This window comes from Bubalus kerabau, chromosome X (assembly GCF_029407905.1).
Source record: "Bubalus kerabau isolate K-KA32 ecotype Philippines breed swamp buffalo chromosome X, PCC_UOA_SB_1v2, whole genome shotgun sequence".
Lineage (NCBI taxonomy): Eukaryota > Metazoa > Chordata > Mammalia > Artiodactyla > Bovidae > Bubalus > Bubalus kerabau.
Window position 1 is genome coordinate 140,338,203 of NC_073647.1, and position 27,098 is coordinate 140,365,300.

The following is a 27,098-nucleotide window of genomic DNA, read 5'->3' on the forward strand; positions in this document are numbered from 1 at the left end:
TTTCCCTTGACCCATAATATCTGAGATTATGTGTATGGTATAACATGGCCACTCTGGAATTAACCCTCAAGCCAAAAGTTTTCTTTGGTTTTATTTATGTTTTTGTTTTGTTGGTTTCTTTCTTTTCAAACCAAACAATGGCATCTTGAAATACTCCTTTATAAGAGCTCCTAACTATGCAGTTGGGCTTCCTTGGTGGCTCAGATAGTAAAGACTCTGCCTGCAGTGCAGGAGACCTGGGTTCAGTCCCTGGGTTGGGAAAATCCCTAGGTGAATGGAATGCAACCCACTTCAGTATTTTTGTTTGGAGAATACCATGGACAGAGGAGCCTGGCAGGCTACAATCCATGGGGTCACAAAGAGTTGAACACAACTGAGCCGCTAACACATTCACTTTCAACCACGTGGTGGGTTGTGTGCGTAGGAAAGTCTGTTCATCTATCAGCTAGTGTTAGTGATAGAGGATGAGTTTTTTTTTTTCTTTAACATATTCTATTCCTATTTTTCTTTTCAATGTCTCTATTTGTATTTGTACAAACAGTAGTCTGATTTTCCCAGATGCCAGTGAAAGCCTTTAATGGTCTTTCAAAACAGTTTTTTCTTGAATCTCTTTTTTCTCCAGGTATCTCTCCTTACTAGAAAATGTATCTACAGAGCTGGATGAAGGAAGGAACTCATACTTCACCTGAAGGGGGAGGACTTAGAAAATCATTCATTTTATTAATAACTTCTTTCCTAAGATTGAGTTGCACTTTACACCATTCATAAAATGCTTGTCAGATTTTTCTTAATTTTAACGTGAATGATGAGCACATCACTGGGCACACAGCAGACATCACTAAATGTTTGTTTCCTTCCTTACAACTTTTATTAACATAAAGTCTGTCATTTGACAGTTCTCCAGGGATGTCTTTACAGAGATTTTACTCTCATGGATTTTCTTCCTACCGAATTGATTAGAGGGAAATTTTTAAAAATAGACTTTTGTTTTAGAACAGTAAGAGCTTCTTGATGAAAGTGAAAGAGGAGAGTGAAAAAGCTGGCTTAAAACTCAACATTCAAAAAACAAAGATCATGGCATCCAGTCCCATCACTTCATGGCAAATAGGTGGGGAAACAATGGAAACAGTGAGAGACTTTATTTTCTTGGGCTCCAAAATCACGGCAGATGGTGACTGCAGCTATGAAATTCAAACATGCTTGCTCCTTGGAAGAAAAGCTATGACAAACCTAAACAGCATATTAAAAAGCAGAGATATTCCTTTGCCAACAAAGGTCCATCTAGTCAAAGCTATGTTTTTTTCCAGTAGTCATGTATGGATGTGAGAGTTGGACCATAAAGAAGGCTGAGTGCCGAAGAATTGATACTTTTGAATTATGGAGTTGGAGAAGACTCTTGAGAGTCCCTTGGACTGCAAGGAGATCAAGCAAGTCCGTCCTAAAGGAAATCAGTCCTGAATATTCATTGGAAGGACTGATGCTGAAGCTGAAACTCCAATACTTTGGCCACCTGATGTGAAGAACTGACTCCTTGGAAAAGACCCTGATTCTGGGAAAGATTGGAGGCAGGAGGAGAAGGGGACAACAGAGGATGAGATGGTTGGATGGCATCACTGACTCGATGGACATGAATTTGAGCCAGATCCGGGAGTTGGTGATGAACAGGGTAGCCTGGCATGCTGCGGTCCATGGGGTCACAAAGAGCTGAACATGACTGAGCAACTGAACTGAACTGAATTGACTGGAAGGAAGCAAGTGAAGTGGCTCAGTCGTGTCCAACTCTTTGCGGCCCCATGGACTGTAGCCTGCCAGGCTCCTCCACCCTTGGGATTTTCCAGGCAAGAATACTGGAGTGGGTTGCCATTTCCTTCTCCAGGGGATCTTCCCAACCCAAGGATCATACCCGGCTGTCCCGAGCTGCAGGCAGACTCTTTACTGCCTGAGCCATAAACAATTAAATGTATAGAATTACTGTAAAGATAGTACAGCAAGTTCTCATAGACTTCACATTCACCTTTGCTTATTATTAACATTTTCTATTCCTATGGCACATTTGTCAGAAATAGTGAACCAAATAGAGTCAATTATTATTGACTAAAAGCCCTTTATTCAGATTTCCCCTTTTGCCTCATGTCCTTTTCCGGTTCAAGAATCCTGTACAGGTACCAGATTGCATTTAGTTGTCAGGTCTCGTTGATCCCAGGCTCTTCTTGGTTATGGCAGTTTCTCACGCTCTCCTTATTTTTGATGACCTTGATATCTTTGAGGAGTACCCGTCAGGTATTTTTTGGAATGTCCCTCAGTTGAGATTTTTCTGATGTTTGTCTAGAGGGCATTTCTCATAACTAAGATCTGGCTGTTGTGGCCAGGGATCTGGGATAGCAGAGTGAATGCATGTGTCATGTGCTCAGGACCACAGCAGAGGCCACATCCCAATAACAGAGACCAGTACAGCCCAGAAAGGAGAGAGGAGCAAACCATCATGCAAACAAGTTAGATAAACTAGAGTGTTCAGTTGATGGAGGTTCTCATCAGAGGAGAGAACGATTCAGTCAAGTGATAAGTATCTGAAAGCATTGATAAGAAGTCTGATGGAGGGGAAGGAGAAAACAGCTTTAAGGATGCCTAGCCTTTGGAGGGCTCTCTGAATTCCTGTGCCTTGTCTTTTGTTTTGTTGTTTGGATCTTGTTTGCCTTAAAAAGGGGTCAAATAGTGCAAATTTTTCAGTATTTCTTTTTGATGTTTCATCGTAAGACTTTCAGAAAAGTGTCCCATAAAATCCATTCTAGAGACTCTGTATGTGTGTGTCTGTGTGAGTGTGTGTGTCTATGAGTGTTAATGTTGGTGGAAATGTAGGTTCTTGAGGAAATGGGAGGAATGCTAGATTCCCATCCTGACAGAAACTCTGGGAACAAGTGATTATCGGCAAGATTTTCTTTGAACAAAGGTTTCCAAGATTTTAAAATATGTTTCCAAACTCTTGGCCTATCCCCATTTATTCCTGAAGAATGAGATGAGAGTGGGTGTCAGCATACTGCAGCCTACAGGCAAAATTCAGCTTTCCATATGTTTTTGTATGATCTGTGAGCTCAGAATGATTTTTATATATTAAGTGGTTGAAACGAAAAGCAAAAGATATTCACAACATGAACAATTATTTGACATTTAAATTTCAGTGTTCATACATACAGTTTTATTACAACACAGCCACACACAGGTTTGTTTAGGTATTGTCTGTGGCTTCTTTTGCACTAAAACAGAAGAGTTGAGTCACTGGGACAGAGAATATATGGACCACAAAGCCTTGCTCTCTGGCCTTTTACAGAAAGTTTGCCATGCCCTGGGTTAGAACTTTCCAACCATGTGGAAAAAAAGAAAACTGAGAAACTCCCACATACACTTTGGTCTGACTTCTTATTTTCATCTTCTCAAGAATATATATTTAGCCTTATTATCTCGTGGGGAAGAAAGGTTTAGGAATGAGATGGGAAGAAACGTTTTAGTGTCTGCTATCAGCATGGCACCAGACTCAGCACTTGAAACTGCATACACTTGAGGAATTTTCACAGCTACACTAAGAGATAGGAATCTCCATTGCTATATCATAGCCTAGGAAATGAGTTCAGAGAGGTTATATGACTTGCATGATATCTTTCAGTGGATAAGGGTAGACAGGATATAAACTCCACTCTTTTAATTTCACTGTATAGATGCTCATAAGAGTCATATCTTCTCCATATTCTCATTATTCTTGTCCATTTTTAGATTCTTGACCCATCTAATTTTGAGGAACTGAAGCTATACCCAGTAGCCTAGTTAAGCACAGAATAAACAAATGCTGTCTGCTGAGTTCAACATCAGAGTATTCAATGATATAGGAGAACCTGCCAGTATCATCTCCATTCATTTCCATACAATTGTGGTTCAGCCTCATTAATGAAGATGAAACCTGTTTTTTAAGCTTAAAGGAGGATATGTTCGTTATTTTTCTTTGGAATCTGTCTTTAATGTTTCCTTTTTGGGATCTACCATTTAAATCTTCCTTGTTTGTTTTTTTTTTTCTTTTTTGACCTTCTGCTTCTTTATTTCTTGGTGATAGTGGTCCTAGACATAGTTTTTGAGTTAGGTAAAATCTGTCTTCAATTTCCCTGACCTTCTATCCACTCAGTATTTCATTTCCTCTTCCTCCCTATCAGCCAGTGGCGTGCTGGTAAATATTTAAGAACTGACTCCCAGAAGGAAAAGGAGTCCTGATTAGTAGTGTTTGCAGATTTCCATGGTATAAATATTCTCATGATGTCCCATTTCAAGCTACCAACATAATAGCTTGCAAAATTTCTGAAAACTTAACAACTGGTTTTGGTAAACTGAGATGAGCCAGCCCCAACATACCACATACCTTATCCATTATTTAAAGATTTTATGTGGTTCACACATTCTGCCTACACCCTCAAACCACCTTTCCTGTGTCTGGTCTAATTCTGCTCCTCAGACACTCCATGCTCTTCCTTAGCAATTTAGCTGCTGTATATCCAGTTTTTTCTTCTTGACCCTGTCAAATGACTGACAAACCAAGCTGAGAAATTGACACAAGATGAGACATTAATGACTGACAGATTCAGTGGGACACTATTTGCCTCAAAAGAACAGTTGTCAGAAAGAAAACGAATAATGGTTTAGAAATAGCAGTGGTGAATACAGATTAGGGATAGGAGGTAACAGGAACATCTGACAAAGAAGTTGAAATATAAGATAGTTTACCATGAAACAAGAGTTACCATAGTACACAGTAGGAAGTTTTCAAGAGGAAGAAGAAAGGTGGGATATGGGCACAGTAAGCTTAAATGGAGCAGTATGGAAATAAGAGTTTGCAAGAATTGGGATGATCTAAAGATTGTCCGTCTAGTCAAGGCTATGGTCTTTCCAGTGGTCATGTATGGATGTGAGAGTTGGACTGTGAAGAAAGCTGAGCGCCAAAGAATTGATGCTTTTGAACTGTGGTGTTGGAGAAGACTCTTGAGAGTCCCTTGGATTGCAAGGAGATCCAACCAGTCCATTCTGAAGGAGATCAGCCCTGGGATTTCTTTGGAAGGAATGATGCTAAAGCTGAAACTCCAATACTTTGGCCACCTCATGCAAAGAGTTAACTCATTGAAAGACTCTGATGCTGGGAGGGATTGGGGGCAGGAGGAGAAGGGGACAACAGAGGATGAGATGGCTGGATGGCATCACCAACTCAATGGACGTGAGTCTGAGTGAACTCCGGGAGTTGGTGATGGACAGGGAGGCCTGGTGTGCTGTGATTCATGGGGTTGCAAAGAGTCGGACACAACTGAGCGACTGAACTGAACTGAACTGAACTGAAAGATTGTCCAACCTGGACAGTGACTGAAGATAACAAAGATGTGACCATGGCAAGTTCCAGGCTTCCAAAAGAATCAAGTACAGTGTATTCAGAGTAGACTAGAAAGTGTGGTTTCTGCACTCAGAATAAACTAGCAGTAGACTCGATTAATTTTGTTTCACAGGGAATTCTAACTCAGGGAAATAAGTCTGCCATGCAAATATTTTTATTTGCAGGGATCTGAGTGAGAAGTAGAATCCACTTCTGTGGAAGAATTCAACTCTGGTGTGGAGTCAATAGTCTAAATTTATTACATGCTTCCTTGGAATATGCTGCATGTCCCAAAATTCTCACTTAGTGCCCTGGTCTCTGTACACAGAGGCCGAATTGCTGACTGTTCTCTATCCTTAAATTCATTCCTTCCTTACTCTTGAGAGATTTGTTCCAGCATATCCATGCTCTCATGTTCTTGGGGAGACAGCAGGGAGCAGTCTTGAAGCAGGATCTTAGTTCCCTGCCCAGCAATTGGACCTGAGTAGCCTGGATGAAAACCAGGAATCCTAACCCCTAGTCCACCACGGGCTAGAGGCTAGAAGTTGTCCTGGCTCTTGTCCTGGTTTGAAAGCAAGAATGTCTCAAGGAGGCAAAAACTAAAAAAAAAAAAAAAAAGTTTATTATTATTAGCACAGCACAACATATGGAAAAGCACACAGAGAAGTAGTTTGTTTATTTGAGACAGGAGCAAGGCAGAAGTATACACTTGGAGAGAAAGGGTGTGGGCATCCGCCCTAATGAGGAGGAGTATGCCATAGAGGTGATTTAAATCACTTACACAGGGCACTTCTTCTGGGTCTTTGTTCTCCTCTGACCAGTTATCTCACTTCTTTGGCATACCTGGCCTGTCCAAATCCCTCCCAACATGTGTGCACATTTTGCCAAGATGAATTCCAGTGCAAAGGCTAAAGGGAGTATGTTCACACTTATTATGGGGTGGCACCCCCCTCCCTTTTTGATCCCCAAGGACCATGTGCAATCAGAGAGGTTTCCTTTACCTCAAGAGTGATAGATGTGGTCCTCTTACTTCTTTACTCCAGCAGCACTCAGCTCCTGCCATTAACTTTGTCCTTGGAATTTCTAGGCAAAGCAAAGCCCCAATTTACTCTGCTTGACAAACTCCAGCTGCTCTGCCCAGAGGCCCATCTGTCTCCTATTTCACTCATTCTGGCTTCTCCTTCTGATAACTCCTTTTTTGACTTGAAGATTTTCATTGTTGGGAAAATAATCTTCATTTCACTGTATTTCTCAAGCTAGCTATAGCCCTGTGTGTTTCTTATTCCTACCTTTCAGACATCCGGCATCAACAAGGAAGTTTTTAGGCTGCCATTCTCCATTTCCTTTGCACTCATTCCCTTATTACTCTGAAACTCTGCTTTGTTCAATCAAAGAAACTTCCCTCTCTGAAATTTTTTTTTGAAAGGCTTTATTACTGAAAAATCCAATAGCTTAACTTCTGTCAACTTTTATCAAGATTTTCTGCTGACTTTGACATTGTTAACTATTTCTTCTCGCACGTTTTTTCTCATATTTTAAAGAATGTTCCATCATTATTCTCTTTTAGCTAATCCAATGAAATATCTTAAATAACCCCTCTAACTTTGTAATATGAATATTTTCAACTCTTGACCCACTAATTCCATGCAAAGATTGCACTTTAATAACCTCTGAGTTCGTGTTGTTTTTTTTTTTCCTTTAGTTCCCTTCTCTCTTTTGTCTCAAATTATGTGTCTAAATATTTATAGAAGGAAAGGGGAGAAAATGGGCTTCCCTAGAAACTCAGATGGTAAAGAATCTGCCTGCAATGCAGGAGACCCAGGTTCGATCCCTGGGCCCGGAAGATACCCTGAAGAAGGGAATGGCAACCTATTCCAGTATTCATGCCTGGAGAATTTCAGGGACAGAGGAGCCTGGCAGGCTGTAGTCCGTGAGGTCACAAAGAGTCAGACACAATTGAGAGACTAACTTTCACTTTCACACAGGAGAGAAGAAATTGTAGGTGGCTAGACATATTTTCTAGGTTTGATCTTGAAACTATGTAAATATTCTGCATAATTATAAAGAATCGTTTTAAAAGGTAATCAATAAACATCAAAATAAAATGAAAGAAATGAATGTAATGGTGTTGTAATGTAATGGTGTTTTCCTATTATCCTGAAACTATCCTGTATGTGCTGTGGGATTAAGCAGATTGATAATTATATCGATGTCACTGAGAACCCAGATACCTGTGACATGAAAAAGGAGAAGCATACATAAGTTTGATGAGATTAAATAAAAATGCTATATTGTGCTATATCTGAATTAGAATTATGTGTGAGTATGCAAGATCTATTTTATCTCAATAGCGACAAAAAAAGCATTTCCTAGCTCTGCAACAAGAAAAGGTCTAGGAACAATGGAAAAACAATAACAAAGAGCATTTTAAGTACCTAGATTGTGATCTCAAAATACTGCTTCCTACTAAAGGAACCACCGCTTCTGGGAGAAGAGCTTGTTCCTGGTTTAGAACAGGGAATGTGAAAGACAGTAAGGAACATATTTTCAAGAAAACAAGGAAGCTATAGAATCACTATTAGGGTCATATCAAAAAGAGCTAACTTGAAGAGTCTCCCACTGACCACCCAAATGGAAATTTACAAGTGATCTTAATACATCAACTATATTTAATGCATGACTCCATAATGGTAATAAGAAAAGCATATTGTGACCTTTGGAGCATACTACAAATATAACACATAATTTTAAAAGCTATTATACAGAAGAAGAATCAAGCATTTATTCTACTTTTCCTCTATGAACTATATTTCGGGTAATCAGATAGATTATAAAGATAAGTTTCTCATTATAGAAGAGTTCTAGCCAATAAATAAAAGGCTGGTAAAATTAGAATATCATCAGTTTGCAAACCCTAATGCATTATTAGATTTACAGCAGATACAATCAGACCTTATGTGCTCCCTCATGGAAATTTACTGTAACACTTAGGAAGTATTCTTAACCAAAAAAGAAAAGAAAAAAAATCTGAGTCTAATGAAGCCTCTTGTTCCTACTACTAATTTACAGTAAATTCAGTGAAGAGAGGAACATGTTTAAAAATGCTACAGGAATGCAGTCAGCAAAACTATGAAAAACTGTACAGGACAGATGATCTAGTTTCTTCAAGAAATAAAGTCAAAGGAAGAAAAAGAGGAGATGGAGAGGTAACCTATAGATTAAATGAGATAATCAATTGCAATGTGTGCACATTATATGTGTACTGATTAGCATAAACAGGACTTTAAAAGAATTGATGAGGCAATGAGCTGTGCTTAGTTGCTCAGTCGTGTCCGACTCTGCAGCCTGCCAGGCACCTCTGCCCATGGGGATTGTCCAGGCAAGAATACTGGAGCGGATTGCCATGCCCTCCTCCAGGGCATCTTCCCAACCCAGGGATCAAACCCAGGTCTCCTGCATTGCAGGCAGAAACTTTACTGACAGAGCCACCATTGATTAAATATTTTATGATAATATGATAATACAGAATTATTATGGTTTGGGGTTTTGGGTGCAATAATAGCATTGAAGCTATGTTTTAAATAGAGTACTTGTCTTTTGGAAATACGTAGTGAAATACATAAGCATTACATGATATGATATCATGGGTTTGCTTCAGTATAGTCTAGAAGAGAGGAGGTAGGTTGGATTTTAGATGAAATAAGATTAGTATGAAGCAATAATTGTTGCATCTAGTAACGGGCACAAAGAGATTTTTCATTCACTTTTCTCAATTTTGTATATGTCAGAGATTTTTTTATACTATAAAATTTTAAAAGAACTAATATAATTTTAAGAGAGATTTAAATTCTTAATTACTTAATAAAGCAGGGAACCTGAATCAATTCAGTTCAGTTCAGTCACTCAGTCGTGTCTGACTATTTGCGACCCGATGGACTGGAGCAAGCCAGGCCTTGCTGCCAATCACCAACTCCCAGAGTTTACTCAAACTCATGTCCATTGACTCGGTGATGCCATCCAACCATCTCATCCTCTGTCATCCCCTTCTCCTCCTGCCCTCAATCTTCCCCAGCATCAGGGTCTTTTCAAATGAGTCAGCTCTTTGCATCAGGTGGCCAAAGTATTGTGAACAAAGGTCCGTCTAGTCAAAGCTATGGTATTTCCAGTAGTCATGTATGGATGTGAGAGGTGGACTATAAAGAAAGCTGAGTGCCAAAGAATTTATGCTTTAGAACTATGGTGTTGGAGAAGACTCTTGAGAGTCCCTTGGACTGCAAGGAGATCCAACAAGTCCATCCTAAAGGAACCTGAATGAAAAACAGTTAGAATATGGTGTAAGACCAGATTACATTTATAATCCAGGTCCATTAAGTCCCTCAATCCTGTCTGACTCTTTGCAACCCCATGGACTGCAGCACACCAGGCCTCCCTGTCCATCACCAACTCCCGGAGTCCACCCAAACCCATGTCCATTGAGTTGGTGATGCCATCCAACCATCACATCCTCTGTTGTCCCCTTCTCGTCCTGCCCTCAATCTTCCCCAGTATCAGGGTCTTTACAAATGAGTCAGCTCTTCGCATCGGGTGGCCAAAGTATTGGAGTTTCAGCTTCAACATCAGCCCTTCCAATGAACACCCAGCACTGATCTCCTTTAGGATGGACTGGTTGGATCTCCTTGCAGTCCAGGGGACTCTCAAGAGTCTTCTCCAACACCACAGTTCAAAAGCATCAATTCTTCGGCGCTCAGCTTTCTTCACAGTCCAACTCTCACATCCATACATGAACATAGTCTTGACTAGATGGACCTTTGTTGGCAAAGTAATGTCTCTGCTTTTTAATATGCTGTCTAGGTTGGTCATAACTTTCCTTCCAAGGAGTAAGTGTCTTTTAATTTCATGGCTGCAGTCACCATCTGCAGTGATTTTGGAGTACAGAAAAATAAAGGCAGCCACTGTTTCCACTGTTTCCCCATCTATTTGCCATGAAGTGATGGGACCAGATGCCATGATCTTAGTTTTCTTAATGTTGAGCTTTAAGCCAACTTTTTCACTCTCCTCTTTCACTTTCATCAAGAGGCTCTTTAGTTCTTCTTCACTTTCTGCCATAAGGATGATGTCGTCTGCAAATCTAAGGTTATTGATATTTCTCCCGACAATCTTGATTCCAGTTTGTGCTTCTTCCAGCCCAGCGTTTCTCATGATGTACTCTGCATATAAGTTAAATATGCCAGGTAACAGCATATAGCCTTGATGTACTCCTTTTCCTATTTGGAACTAGTGTGTTGTTCCATGTCCAGTTCTAACTCTTTCTTCCTGATCTGCATACAGGCTTCTCAAGAGGCAGATCAGGTGGTCTGGTATTCCCACCTCTTTCAGAATTTTCCACAGTTTAATGTGATCCACACAGTCAAAGGCTTTGGCAGAGTCAACAAAGCAGAAATGTTTTTCTGGAACTCTCTTGCTTTTTCGATGATCCAGTGGATGTTGGCAATTTGATCTCTGGTTCCTCTGCCTTTTCTAAAACCAGCTTGAACATCTGGAAGTTCACAGTTCACGTATTGCTGAAGCCTGGCTTGGAGAATATTGAACATTCCTTTGCTAGCACGTGAGATGAGTGCAGTTGTGTGGTAGTTTGAGCATTCTTTGGGATTGCCTTTCTTTGGGATTGGAATGAAAACTGACCTTTTCCAGTCCTGTGGCCACTGCTGAGTTTTCCAAATTTGCTGACATATTGAGTGCAGCACTTTCACAATGTCATCTTTCAGGATTTGAAATAGCTCAACTGGAATTCCATCACCTCCACTAGCTTTGTTTATAGTGATTCTTCCTAAGGCCCACTTGACTTCACATTCCAGGATGTCTGGCTCTAGGTGAGTGATCACACCATTGTGATTATATGGGTCATGAAGATCTTTTTTGTACAGTTCTTCTGTGTAAAACACATTAACAATGCCTAAATAATTAAAACGATGTGGTATTAGCACATGAATAGATATACAAATAAACCCAAAAAAGAAATCCTGAAACAGACCTAAACATATATAGAAATTTCCACTTTTTGAAAAATAATAAGTTTTTTCAAATCAGTGGGGAAATCATCTTTTTAATATGTTATTGGGACCACTGAAAGTATGAAAATATAACATCAGCTCAGTTTGTCACATCATTTTAAATGGATCAGAGATTTAATATACCAAATAAAACTATTCAAGTAGTATAAGAAGCCATAGATGGATACCTTATTAACTGTGTTGTTATCCCTTTGTTTCATTTCTTGGAGTAGAGAGAATTTCCCATGGTAAATGCTTTGATGTGCCACCTAGATCCTCTTCAGGAATAAAGAGTGTACTACCCTAGCATTGGGAGTCCTTTGATCTACACCTATTAGTCCCAAGGATTCTGTTATGGACTGAATGCTTGTGTCCCTTCTATGATTCATATATTGAATCTTTAACCTCTAACACTATGGTATGGAGAGATTGAGGCTCTGAGAAATAAGTAAGTTTAGATGAGGTTGTAAGAGTGGAGTCCCAGAATGGTATTACTAACAGTATGAAAGAGGAAGATAGGACAGAGCTTTCTTTCTGCATGCATACAAGGAGGTCATGTGAGTACAGAGATGGCAGCCATCTGCAAGCCAGGTACAGGACTCTCACCAAGAACCAAGTTGTCTGGCACCATGATCTGGAACTTCCCAGCTTCCAGAACTCTGAGAAAAAAGTGTTTGTTATTTAAGCCACCCAGTCTGTGGTATTTATTATAACAGCCAGAGCTAAGATGGATTCTTTAATAAAGTCCAGCACTATAGTTTCCGAGTCAGAGTCAGTTTTCTGGGGAACCTAACCTGAGACATTTCCAGTGGTTAAAAATACAGAAGCAATAAAAGGAAATACTGATAATTTGATTAGAAAGAGAGAGTTAAAGATATATATATACAAATATATTACAAAGCTGTTGAACAGAAAGAAATAAAAAGCACAAGCAAAATATAAATTGGGAAAAATATGTGCAAATATCACAAATGTTATCTCTAACATTTAAAGAGTTTCTAAAAATTGAGTGGAAAAATATCAAGTCTGATTTTATAAAAAGAGCAAAAGATATAAACAATAGTTCACAGAAAAATAAGCACAAATGATCCTTACCTTGTAAAATGTTCTCAGTTTCAATCATGATAATAGAGATGTAATTAAAACTACACAAATAGTGTTTCATATCCCCTACCTGGCAAAATTCAACATAATCTGTAACCAGACTATGTGAAAACAAGGGCTCTCTTACATTGCTGCTGATAATGATGCTTCTCGTATGGAAGAGAAGTTGGCAATATCTAACCATATTGTTTATTTTTTTCTTTTTTAACTTTTGATTCAGAGTTTATACCCAGGTAGGAATCTCCCCCAAAGATTGGGAAAAAAATATGAACTCATGTATGCCCAAAGTTGATTGTAGCACTGATTGTAATAGAAAAATATGAGATTTGGTTTTATTTTTAAAAGAAACAATAGAAGAATAAGCAAAAGCATTTTTTTCTAATGGCTGTGTATGGGGGATGGAGGGGAGATAGAAAAGGAGACAGAATTAGAAGCCAGATCTCTCTGAACGTACCTTGCTGTATAATTTTGACTTTGCAACCATATAAATGGTTTTCATAATTGTCAAACAAAGTTAAGTCAGAAAAAGAATCTCTCAAATGAAAAACTAAAACAAATGAGCTCCAAATGTTGATCTAATTGGTAATATAACCATGATGAGAAGAATTATTCCAAGTGATTAAAATACAATATTTTTGATTCTACTAGAATAAATAACTATAAATAAATCTTAAATGTGGTCAGAAGTTTTATTATTAGTAACAGTTTTAACTGTTATTATGAAACTATGTTATGTAGATAGAAATATAGCAGGACAGAGCATATAAATAATTATGCTCATGTCATATAGGAAACAAGATTTTAAGCATAAGAAAAAAGATTCAGAAAATCAAAGAAGTTATAAATAAAAAGTCTAGAAATTTTAAATTAAAAATAACAGTATGAATAAAAAGACTAAGGGATTGTGTCAAAAGAGTACACCCTAAAATAGGAAAATTTGAGTACCAAAACTCAAATCATTAATGTGGTAGTTTGTAAAATATCATCAATAGTAAAAATTCCATGACTTCATAGAGGTACTAAAAATATGTAAACTTCATTGGTCCCTTTTGGAAGTTGTTACATCAACTCAATATTCGAAATAATGGTCAGCAGTAAGAATCAATATTTGTACTGCTTTTTATGTGCATTTCAAGATAACAGAATAACTGATGACCATTCTCCTTGACTGAAGAATACTAGCTAATAAATGCTTTTCAAAAAAACAATAAAATTTAAAAGTCCCTACTTTGTACTACTCTGGAATAATAGATGTCTGTCAAAATTATTGATAATGCTAAAACTACTAGATAAATGATGGGAACTTTATAATAGATAAATCAGGCTTGAGAAATCTTAACCCACTTACCAATATTATCACTAGAATTGCCTTCCAGGTGATGCCATCAGGACACAGCAGCACCTATGAATATTCTCACCAAAAAAAGAAAATTAAGCCTGGATCTAATCAGCTTGCAGAGCCCACACTAAGAAAAGGAATCCTAGAGTTTGTTTGGTTTTTTTTTTTCCCTGCAGATATCCCGAGAGTAGTTCTCAGCACCTAATAATAATTTTAAAATTCCTCATTAGTTTTGAGGATGTCTCTCCCAAACCACATTTTTGTTCAATTCAATGTTGTTACTCAGTGTCTTAAGTCATGTCTGACTTTTTGTGACCCCATGGACTGAAACACACCAGGCTCTGTCCTCCACCGTCTCTCAGAGTTTGCTCAAATTCATGTCCATTGAGTCAATGATGCTAACTCAATCGAGAACCAACTCAATTGAAAGACTATTAACTCGTAGGTCATATACGGCAAAAAATTAATTCTCTGTGAAGAAGGAATGCTTTTGGTCCTGGAATCCTTCTGATGTTACTTGGCAGCCAGCTCTTAAATGAGATGAGGAACTGTGTGTTACAAAATCTACATAAATCCATAGGACACGGAATAAGCAACACTGTAAACTAGAGGAATAGGAGACACGCAGTTACCCCTACTGTGACCCGGGTGAGGAGTAAGGGAATGTTGAACATCCTGAAAGATCATCAAGTTGAATTTAAGGATCAATGTAATTCTCACTTATCCATTTTATTGCATTGAATTAAAACAAGTAGAATAATTTATTATATTGTCATTGATTGTAGCTGATTTCTTACTATAAATCTGTATTCAAAAACAAATCTATTCCATTACAAATGTATTTAACTGTCATGCGAAATCAAACATTTCTCAAATCTGGCATATCTTAGTCCTTATTATAAACCTGTGTTTGTTGATTGTGTATGACTAATGACTTATTTCCCCATAAATTAAATACAGAATTTATGTATGTGGAACTAGAAAATTTAACAGAAAAAAAAGATTGATCAATTTGTCTGTTAAAATCATGTATAATAAGGATTTTTGCATCTATGTTCATCAGTGATATTGGCCTGTAGTTTTCTTTTTTTGTGGGATCTTTGTCAGGTTTTGGTATTAGGGTGATGGTGGCCTCATAGAATGAGTTTGGAAGTTTACCATCCTCTGCAATTTTCTGGAAGAGTTTGAGCAGGATAGGTGTTAGCTCTTCTCTAAATTTTTGGTAGAATTCAGCTGTGAAGCCATCTGGACCTGGGCTTTTGTTTGCTGGAAGATTTTTGATTACAGTTTCAATTTCCGTGCTTGTGATGGGTCTGTTAAGATTTTCTATTTCTTCCTGGTCGAGTTTTGGAAAGTTGTACTTTTCTAAGAATTTGTCCATTTCTTCCACGTTGTCCATTTTATTGGCATATAATTGTTGATAGTACTCTCTTATGATCCTTTGTATTTCTGTGTTGTCTGTTGTGATCTCTCCATTTTCATTTCTAATTTTATTGATTTGCTTTTTCTCCCTTTGTTTCTTAATGAGTCTGGCTAATGGTTTGTCAATTTTATTTATCCTTTCAAAAAAACCAGCTTTTGGTTTTGTTGATTTTTGCTATGATCTCTTTTGTTTCTTTTGCATTTATTTCTGCTCTAAGTTTTAAGATTTCTTTCCTTCTACTAACCCTGGGGTTCTTCATTTCTTCCTTTTCTAGTTGCTTTAGGTGTAGAGTTAGGTTATTTATTTGACTTTTTTCTTGTTTCTTGAGGTGTGCCTGTATTGCTATGAACTTTCCCCTTAGGACTGCTTTTACCGTGTCCCACAGGTTTTGGGTTGTTGTGTTTTCATTTTCATTCGTTTCTATGCACATTTTGATTTCTTTTTTGATTTCTTCTGTGATTTGTTGGTTATTCAGCAGCGTGTTGTTCAGCCTCCATATGTTGGAATTTTTAATAGTTTTTCTCTTGTAATTGAGATCTAATCTTACTGCATTGTGGTCAGAAAAGATGCTTGGAATGATTTCTATTTTTTTGAATTTACCAAGGCTAGCTTTATGGCCCAGGATGTGATCTATCCTGGAGAAGGTTCCATGTGCGCTTGAGAAAAAGGTGAAATTCATTGTTTTGGGATGAAATGTCCTATAGATATCAATTAGGTCTAACTGGTCTATTGTATCGTTTAAAGTTTGTGTTTCCTTGTTAATTTTCTGTTTAGTTGATCTATCCATAGGTGTGAGTGGGGTATTAAAGTCTCCCACTATTATTGTGTTATTGTTAATTTCTCCTTTCATACTTGTTAGCATTTGTCTTACATACTGCGGTGCTCCCGTGTTGGGTGCATATATATTTATAATTGTTATATCTTCTTCTTGGATTGATCCTTTGATCATTATGTAGTGACCATCTTTGTCTCTTTTCACAGTCTTTGTTTTAAAGTCTATTTTATCTGATATGAGTATTGCTACTCCTGCTTTCTTTTGGTCCCTATTTGCATGGAAAATCTTTTTCCAGCCCTTCACTTTCAGTCTGTATGTGTCCCCTGTTTTGGGAAAGAGACATGTGTACCCCAATGTTCATCGCAGCACTGTTTATAATAGCCAGGACATGGAAGCAACCTAGATGTCCATCAGCAGATGAATGGATAAGAAAGCTATGGTACATATACACAATGGAGTATTACTCAGCCATTAAAAAGAATACATTTGAATCAGTTCTAATGAGGTGGATGAAACTGGAGCCTATTATACAGAGTGAAGTAAGCCAGAAAGAAAAACACCAATACAGTATACTAACGCATATATATGGAATTTAGAAAGATAGTAACAATAACCCTGTGTACGAGACAGCAAAAGAGACACTGATGTATAGAACAGTCTTATGGACTCTGTGGGAGAGGGAGAGGATGGGAAGATTTGGGAGAATGGCATTGAAACATGTAAAATATCATGTATGAAACGAGTTGCCAGGCCAGGTTCAATGCACGATACTGGATGCTTGGGGCTGGTGCAGTGGGACGACCCAGAGGGATGGAACGGGGAGGGAGGAGGGAGGAGGGTTCAGGATGGGGAACACATGTATACCTGTGGAGTATTCATTTTGATATTTGGTAAAACTAATACAATTATGCAAAGTTTAAAAATAAAAAAAATCATGTATAATAAGATTACATCTTGTAGGCAGAATAAAACATTATGTTAGAGCTACCAAATTTTATTCTAAAATCTCTACAGGTATTTTAAAAATGCCCTAAAGAAAAATCTCATGTCATTTTTATTTGTGATTATAGTTGTGTGTCGGAGAAGGCAATGGCACCCCACCCCAGTACTCTTGCCTGGAAAATCCCGTGGATGGAGGAGCCTGGTGGGCTGCAGTCCATGGAGTCGCTAAGAGTCGGACACGACTGAGCGACTTCACTTTCACTTTTCTGTTTCATGCATTGGAGAGGGAAATGGCAACCCACTCCAGTATTCTTGCCTGGAGAATCCCAGGGACGGTGGAGCCTGGTGGGCTGCCGTCTATGGGGTCGCACAGAGTCGGATACGACTGAAGCGACTTAGCATAGCATAGCATAGTTGTGTGTGTTAGTTGCTCAGTCATGTCCAACTCTTTGCGACCCCATGGACTGTAGCCCACCAGGCTCCTTTGTCCGTGGGATTCTCCAGGCAAGAATACTGAAGTGGGTTGCCATTTCCTTCTCCAGTGATTATAGTTAATGTTTTATAAATATTTTGGTTACTAAAACAGTTTATAGGCATTTCAAGAATCATTATAGGAAAACAAACTAATTTTAAAAGCTGGGATGCTTCCCTGCTGTTAAAGCAAAGAAGAATTCAAGGATATTATTTGGAATACAAGTCTAATGAAGTTTCAATGGGAAAATATGTGGAAATATTAAAAACATCTCAATTAATTTGGTTTTTTGTTCTAAAGCTTGGTTTTTCTTGTGGAAAAGAACCTCATAACCACTGGTTTTCATTCCTGATCTGCCCTTTTGATCGTCGTGCCAACATTCTAACACACTGCCACCAGCATGACAACCTCAGAGGATAAGCCCTACTCTAGAGATCCATAGCCTTGTTTTCACACCTTGAATGAAGCGCATATGCTATACTTTGCTTACTTCTTTTCTGTTTTAGAAAAGAGCCAGTCATAGAAAAAAGTCATACAAGCCTTAAACTTCTTAATGCCCTATTGAAACAACATTTTCACTTCTAGGAATAGACCCTGTTTAAAAAAAATGGATGTGTGTAATTATATATATAGGATTATAATATATGCTATTATAGTCATACTTTATATTACCTATTACCATTTATAATGCAAAAAATAAACAAACTAAATGTCTAACAAGGGGGATTGTTAAATGATTGAGGATAACCCATATAAGAGTATATAAAGAGGTCACTGAAAATGTATCAGTGTATATTTGGCGCTAAGAAAAGAAGTTGCTAATCAATAAGTTTACAGTTTCAGTAATTCAAGATGAACAGATTCCAGAGATCTGCTGTACAACATAGTGCCTATAGTTAACAGTACTGTTGTTTCTGTTTAGTTCCCAAGTCGTATCTGACTCTTGGTGACCCCATGGACTGCAGCCCGCCAGCCTCCTCTGTCCATGGGATTTCCCAGGCAAGAATACTGGAGGAGGTTGCCATTTCATTCTCCAGGGGATCTTCCTGACCCAGGGATTGAACCCACATCTCCTGCATTGTCAAGTGGATTCTTTACCACTGAGTCACCAGGAAAGCCCTTAACATTACTATATTGTACACTTAAAATTTTGTCAGAAAAGTAGATCTCATGTGTTTTTACAAGAGTAAAAAATATTTAAATGATCACAGTCATGTGTAGTCTTAAAAAACAGGTTACAAATAATATCTTCCAAATAACACCTTGTTTTTTCCTCTCTGTGTATATGTATGTGTGTGTACGTAATATATATACATCTAAATTCTTGAACACTGTGCAATAAAATGGTAAAGGTTACTGCAAACACCATGAGGACAGGAAATTTTTTAATATATTCTGTTTACTGCTGAACCTGAAGTGCCTGAAACACTGCCTGGTGCATAGACACAGTCAGTAGATATCTGTAGAATTAATGAATAAATATATGGCTATATCTAACCACTGAATTACAAATTTTTTGTCTCCTTATTTTCTAATTCTGTCATAGTATTGATTAATATTAATCTACAATAAAAGTCTAGTCAAGGCTATGGTTTTTCCAGTGGTCATGTATGGATGTGAGAGTTGGACTGTGAAGAAGGCTGAGCGCCGAAGAATTGATGCTTTTGAACTGTGATGTTGGAGAAGACTCTTGAGAGTCCCTTGGACTGCAAGGAGATCCAACCAGTCCATTCTGAAGGAGATCAGCCCTGAGGTTTCTTTGGAAGGAATGATGCTAAAGCTGAAACTCCGGTACTTTGGCCACCTCATGCAAAGGGTTGACTCATTGGAAAATACTCTGATGCTGGGAGGAATTGAGGGCAGGAGGAGAAGGGGATGACAGAGGATGAAATGGCTGGATGGTACCACCGACTTGATGGACATGAGTTTGGGTGAACTCTGGGAGTTGGTGATGGACAGGGAGGCCTGGCGTGCTGCAATTCATGGGGTCGCAGAGAGCCAGACACGACTGAGCAACTAAACTGAACTGAACTGACAATAAAAGTTCCTCAATAAATACGAACTGTTATTCCATCATTCACTTTGGTTAAAAAATTCATAGAGTTCCTATTAATCTTTTTCAAGAATCCCAGAAGTGCTTTTATGTGTGTGTGTGTGTCAGACAAAATCATAACTATTCCAAAGTGTATACAAAATATATTTTCCTGAAAGATATATTACATTCATGTTTATACTGTTGATATTGTTGACATTTAAATCTTTGAAATGAGTCTATTGGCAAATCACTGTGACTTTTTATTTTGAAAAGAAAAAAAAAAAAAACTCCTTGAGATAAAAGTCTGTGTACCCTTGCTGTTGTGAAGTAATTTAAATCAATACTCCTTACTTAACAACTCAACTTTCCCAAGGGCCTTGATTTTATGTGGCATCTCAGAGATATAGCATGCACCATTACTCTTTAAACATCTACTTTAATTGTGCTTTTAATTTTGCAGACTTTACATAGAGACCTAGATCTGTTGACAGAGCAAATGAACTACAAATCCTATCCTTTGTACTTTGTCACTCTAACTGTTTGGGAAATTAGGTTCAGGTTTGCAAAGAGTAATGTCAGTGCCAAAGTTCTTTAATCCTGACTGTAACATAGATGGAGTGCAAATATTTTCAGTGCACAATAACGAGGTTTGTCTCCTTTACTTCTGAAGTGATGTCCTTACTAACAATGTTCTGTTCTAAAGAAGATGTGACACATTGTAAACCCTTCTGACTATAACTGTCATTTAGAATTCTTCAGTGAAGGGAGAGAGTCCAGATTCTGGGTCCTCAAGTTGGCTTGTAATTTTCCAACAGCCAACAATATCTTTGAACTTGGATTATTAAATATAAAGTGGGATATTAAATATTAGCAAAGTGTATATTAAATTCTCCTCAAACCATGTATTTTAATAACTGAATTGCCAAAAGCACTTTATTATCTGAGGGCATGCTTAAAGAATGCAATTTGCTTTTAACTTCTTATTTTGTATTGTGGTATAGCCGATTAACAGTGTTGTGATAGTTTTGGGTAGTTTCAGGTGAACAGCAAAGGGACTCAGCCATATGTATACATGTAACCATTCTTCCCCAAGCTCCCCTCCTATGCAAGCCGCCATGTAACACTGAGCAGTGCTTCCTGTGCTGTACAGTAGGTTCTTGTTGGTTATCCATTCTAAATACAGCAGCGTGTACACATCCCTTCCAAACTCCCTAACTATCTCTTTCCCTCATCCTTCCCTCTACCCCAACCATACATTTATTCTCTAAGTCTGTAAGTGTAAAAGAATGCAGTTCTGCAGTTAGATTTGGGATGTATGAGAGGGAGTTTTATGATGTGAGCCTTTTACTTTAATGCTTAGGTACAGACTGAGAAGCAAACTCTAAATTTACAACTTACTAGTAAAGTAAATATGTAATTTCCTGAGTTTAGTCATCAGAAGAAATTTCAAAAAGTGATTCAGGATACTACAATGAAAGAAAAATTAATGGAAGGAAATTATGTCTGATCACTGAAGCATGGGTATAGAATGAAACCATGCATGGATTAGGGACTCAAGAAAGAGACTCATGAATGTATAAAAATTCAGAGGATATTCATAAAGGTTTAGGGATAGAGTTTGCCTCAGAGTAATATCATCTTTTTGTAGTTGGGTTTATTGAAGTATAATTTACATATAGTAAAACTCATCCTTTTTAGATAAACAGTTCAGTGAGTTTTGAGAAATATATTCATTATGTAACCACCACCACCAGGTTCCAGATACGAAATCTTTTCATCACTCCCAAGAAGTTCTTTTCTTTCATATTCAGTTCCCTATTCCCACCCACAGCTTGAGGCAACCACTGATCTGATTTCTGTCCTTATATCTTCACCTTTACCAAAATGTCATATAAATAGGATCATGGTTATATAGCCTTTTGTATTTTCACTGAGTGGAATAATGCTTTTGACATCCACCCATGTTGTTGCATGTATCAGTATTTCATGTGTTTTTATTGCTATCATTCCATTGTGTGAATGTATCCATTCACTGACTGATAGACTTTTGAATTGTTTCCAGCATTTTGTGGTTACAAATAAAACTGTTATAAACTTTTAAATATGAATCTGTGTGTAGACACATTTTCACTTTTCGGGGTAAATACCTAAAAGTGAGATACTGCCAATCTGTTTTCTAAAGTAGTTGTACCATTTTGCATTCATTTTAGCAAAGTATGAGAATTCCTGTTGCTCCACATCTAGATAATTCTATTTGCTCCACGTTTCCTTCAGCATTTGACATTGTGAAATTTTGTTGGCTTTTTTGGTTTTCTTTTGTATTAATTGTAGCCATTCTAATAGGGCTGTAATGGTATCACATTGTGGTTGCGTTTTGCATTTCCCTAGTGACTAATGTTGCATGTGCTTATTTCTTCTCCATATCTCTTCTTCAGTGAAATGTTTATTCAAATTTTTGAACATTTTTAATCAGGTTTATTCATTTTCTTATTATTAAGTTGTGACAGATCTTTATATATTCTGGATATATCTTTTGTCAGATAGGTGTTTGTAAATATTTTCTTCCAAACTATCTATCTCTTAATTCTTGCAGAGAATTTTGTTATTTTTTTATTTTTTATATAACAGATCTTTACTTAAGTCAAAGGCAGAAATATGTGTTATATGTTTTCGCATAGAACCTTCATATTTTGAAGGGTTACATTTAGGTATATGATCCATTTCAAGTTTTTTTTTTTTATAATGTATGAGAAAATGACTGAAGTTTCTCTTTTTTTCATTTTTAAAAATTTTTTAAATTGAAGGATAATTGATTTACAGAATTTTGTTGTTTTCTGTCAAACCTCAACATGAATAAGCCATAAGTGTGTGTATATATATATATATATCCCCTCCCTTTTGAACCTCCCTCTCATCTCCCTCCCCATCCCACCCATCTAGGTTGATACAGAGCCCCTGTTTGAGTTCACTGAGACATAACAGCAAATTCCCATTAGCTGTCTATTTTCCATATGATGATGTAAGTTTCCATGTTATTCTCTCCATACATCTCACCCTCTCCTTCCCTCTCCCTATGTCCATAAGTCTGTTCTCTATGTCTGTTTCTCCATTGCTGCCCTGCAAGTTTCTCTTTCTCTCTCTTCCTTCCTTCTTCTTCTCTCCTTTCTTCCCTCTCCTCTTGCTTCCTCTTTTTGTCTTACACATGTCCAATTAATCCTACACTATTCTTCCATTTGTTGAAAATGTTAACAATTACCCATTGAATTACCTTTGCATCTTTGTCAAAAATCAATTTATCATATGTGTATCAGTCTATTTCTGTACTCTCCATTGATTTTTGTGTCTAACATTACAACAATGCCACAAGTCTTAACTACTCTAACTTTAGAGTTAATCTTGAAATGAGATAGTCATTCAACTTGTTTCTCTTTTACAAAGTTGTTTCTGTTCTTCTGATTCCTTGTTTCTCCACACATCATTTTTAAATTGTAAAATTCAAATAATGTGTAGGCTATAGAAATTCACAGATTATTAAGAGCAATACAAACAATGCAAATGTATTTGTTTATACAAATTAAAATCCTTTTAAACATAGTGAACCAATTAAAAGGGCATAGGAGAGAAAATTTTAGGGAACTATAAATCAAAGATATCTACACAAATGTAACGGAGAACCTCAGGGACCACAACTACTGTCATAGATTCCAAAACTAACTTAAATATGTTTATTGGCAAATTAATCTCTTCACTTGCAATGTATTTTGTTAAATATTTCTGAGAAATAGCTTTCTGTACAGTTTGGGGAAAAGGAATTTTCAGATGCATTGTTACTAACAATATTGGATGTACTTTCCTCCCTACCTTGCCTTCTTGTTTCTATTTTTAATGAAAGTAAATGTATCCAAAATATGTTTGACATTTCCAAAGTATTAGAGATTTTGTAACTTCTCATGATGCGTGAGCAACAGAAGGCTCACTTGATGCTTGCCTGATAAAACAATGTCACTTTGTACTATGATCTAGGTCATTGGCCAGCAAATCAGGACCCATGGGCCTAATTCTAGCCTGTGCCTACTTTTGTAATTAAAGCTTTATTGGGATACAGCCATGCTAATTTGTTTATGTATTATCTTTGGCTGTTTTCACGTCACAGGAGCAGAGCAGAGTAATTGTGACAGAGACCACATGGCCCACAGAGCCTAAAATATTTACTATCTGGCCCTTTACTGAAATGAATTTGTAGACAAGCTTCAGAGATAAGTAAGGAAAAGAGGATTGAAGAACTATTGTGGGGAAAAAATGAGGGTGTCTGGGTATCGTTTACCAAGGACAGATATAAAGGATGGAAAAGTCTTTAGGGTCAAGCTCTAAAGAATTTTGAACCCAAGATTAAGGGACACTGATTCTGTTATTAAGGTGATAAACAAAGACAAAGTTTCTGAGAGGCAAAGTAACAATCAAATGGGTGACTATAAAATCAGTAACATCTGAAATATGGATAGGGAAGTAAAAATATGCTATTACTGTTGTCTTGATGAGGAATTTTAAAGATATTTTTGAGATGAAGTTGACAGAATATAACAGCTTATTTGTTGTGATGTCAAGAAAGGCGATGCTAACTTTGAGATTGGCAATCCCATTAACTGGAGCTAGGGCACTTTGGGATATGCTACTGAGTTGATATATTTGTGAGAATTCTACATGGAAGTGTCCATTTGGTAGCTGGCAACAGGAAAGTGAAGCTCAGGCAAAATAGTAGCTCTCCTATTAATACCTTGATACCTCTGTCTTGGCCCTGCATTTTCTATAGATTGATGAAAGCCATGGTGATAAGTTTAGCATTAGTAACAAAATGAAAAAGTAATTTTAAACTGCAATGCTGATTCAAATATGGCAACAAATTGAGCACTGGCAGGGTTGTTACCACTGGAATAAAATAGGAGGTGAAGGAAACATTGCCTTACATGTAACATTTCAGCTCCTAATACTAGTTATTGTTTGTTGTTCTGTTTAGAAAGAGATAAATTCTAATTTCTTCATGGATAACAAGGTAAAGGCAAGTCATACATATGTTCCTTGGATACTATAAAAGCCAGATATGTGCTTCATTCCTGATTCAGTCAGAATTGCTATATTTCCTAGTAATGAATTGTAATTTTAAACTTTATCCAGTGGTTTGATCAAAGAGATAAAATGCTTCTATCCTCAGCTTATCAACTCAGCCTATAACTGATACTAAGGGTTTCTGTGTTGTTTTTCTTATAAAGACAATAGATTGCCCTTGACTGGTAGTTCTGTAAGGACCCTTTATTCTAGTGCTTTTTAGCAGCTAGCATAAATTCAGTGTCAAAAGTGCAAAGGATTTTAAGCTTCATATAATGTTATTGTTAAAGTTTTAATTTGCATCAATTTAATTCTCTTGTCAGTTGTCACACCCTATTAAAGATGTGCTTCATCATATGCTGAAGGAGCAAATTAAGTCTGAGGTACAAATTAACATGGCTTTTTGGAAAGGCTATCTATCCATGGGTCCAAATTCAGCCATATTGACTTCAGTTCAGTTCAGTCACTCAGTCGGGTCTGACTCTTTGCGACCCCATGGACTGCAGCATGACAGGCCTCCCTGTCCATCACCAACTCCCAGCGTTTACTCAAACTCATGTCCATTGAGTCAGTGATGCCATTCAACCATCTCATCCTCTGTCATCTCCTTCTCCTCCCGCCTTCAATCTTTCCCAGCATCAGGGTCTTTTCAAATGAGTCAGTTCTTCGCACCAGATGGCCAAAGTATTGGAGTTTCAGCTTCAACATCATTCCTTCCAATGAATATTTAGGAATGATTTCCTTTAGGATGGACTGGTTGGATCTCCTTGCAGTCCAAGAGTCTTCTCCAACACCACAGTTCGAAAGCATCAATTCTTCAGCGCTCAGCTTTCTTTGCAGTCCAACTCTCACATCCATACATAACTACTGGAAAAACCATAGCCTTGACTAGATGGGCCTTTGTTGACAAAGTAATGTCTCTGCTTTTTAATATGCTGTCTAGATTGGTCATAACTTTGCTTCTAAAGAGTAAGCATCTTTTAATTTCATGGCTGCAGTCATCATCTGCAGTGATTTTGGAGCCCCCAAAAATAAGTCTGCCATTGTTTCTACTGCTTCCCCATCTATTTTCCATGAAGTGATGGGGTTGGATGCCATGATCTTAGTATTCTGAATGTTGAACTTTAAGTCAACTTTTTCACTCTCCTCTTTCACTTTCATCAAGAGTCTCTTCAGTTCTTCTTCACTTTCTGCCATAAGGGCGGTATCATCTGCATATCTGATATTTCTCCTGGCAATGTTGATTCCAGCTTGTGATTCATTCAGTCCAGCATTTATCATGATGTACTCTGCATATAACTTAAATAAACAGGGTGACAGTATACAGCCTTGACATATTCTTTTTCCTATTTGGAACCAGTCTGTTGTTCCATGTCCAGTTCTAACTGTTGCTTCCTGACCTGCATACAGATTTCTCAGGAGGTAGGTCAGGTGGTCTGGCATTCATATTTCTTGAAGGTTTTTCCATAGTTTGTTGTGATCCACATAGTCAAAGGCTTTGGCATAGTCAATAAAGCAGAAATAGATGTTTTTCTGGAACTCTCTTGCTTTATCAATGATCCAACATGTTGGTAATTTGATCTCTGGTTTCTCTGCCTTTTCTAAAACCAGCTTGAACATCTGGAAGTTCATGGTTCACATACTGTTGAGGCCTGACTTGGAGAATTTTGAGCATTACTTTGCTAGCGTGTGAAATGAGTGCAATTGTGCGGTAGTTTGAGCATTCTTTGGCATTGCCTTTCTTTGGGATTGGAATGAAAACTGACCTTTTCCAGTCCTGTGGCCACTGCTGAGTTTTCCAAATTTGCTGGCATATTGAGTGCAGCACTTTCACAGCATCATCTTTCAGGATTTGAAATAGCTCAACTGGAATTCCATCACCTCTGCTAGTGTTGTTCATAGTGATGCTTCCTAAGGCCCACTTGACTTCGCATTGCAGGATGTCTGGCTCTAGGTCAGTGATCACATCATCATGATTATCTGGGTCATGAAGATCTTTTTTGTACAGTTCTTTTGTGTATTCTTGTCACCTCTTCTTAATATCTTCTGCTTCTGTTAGGTCCCTATCATTTCTGTCCTTTCTTGTGACCATGTTTGCATGAAATGTTCCCTTGGTAGCTCTAATTTACTTGAAGAGAACTCTAGTCTTTCCTATTTTATGGTTTTCCTTTATTTCTTTGCACTGATCCCTGAGGAAGGCTTCCTTATCTCTCCTTGCTATTCTTTGGAACTCTGCATTCAAATGGGTTTATCTTTTCTTTTCTCCTTTGTCTTTCACTTCTCTTCTTTTCACAGCTATTTGTAAGGCCTCCTCAGACAGCCATTTTGCTTTTTTGCACTTCTTTTTCTTGGGGATGGTCTTGCTCCCTGTTTCCTGTACAATGTCATGAACCTCCATCCATAGTTCATCAGGCACTCTATTAGATCTAGTCCCTTAAATCTATTTCTCACTTCCACTGA

The 27,098-nt window shown here is 37.6% G+C and overlaps 1 long non-coding RNA gene across 1 annotated transcript; it reads right to left on the bottom strand.

The window, feature by feature from the left end:
* Positions 1–5,656: 5,656 nt before the first annotated feature.
* Positions 5,657–6,530, bottom strand: LOC129639357 (uncharacterized). Its single transcript, XR_008708358.1, has 3 exons — positions 6,397–6,530; positions 6,177–6,303; positions 5,657–5,994 (listed from the first exon to the last, which is right to left on the bottom strand). It is a non-coding gene; the product is annotated as an uncharacterized LOC129639357 (long non-coding RNA).
* Positions 6,531–27,098: the final 20,568 nt, after the last annotated feature.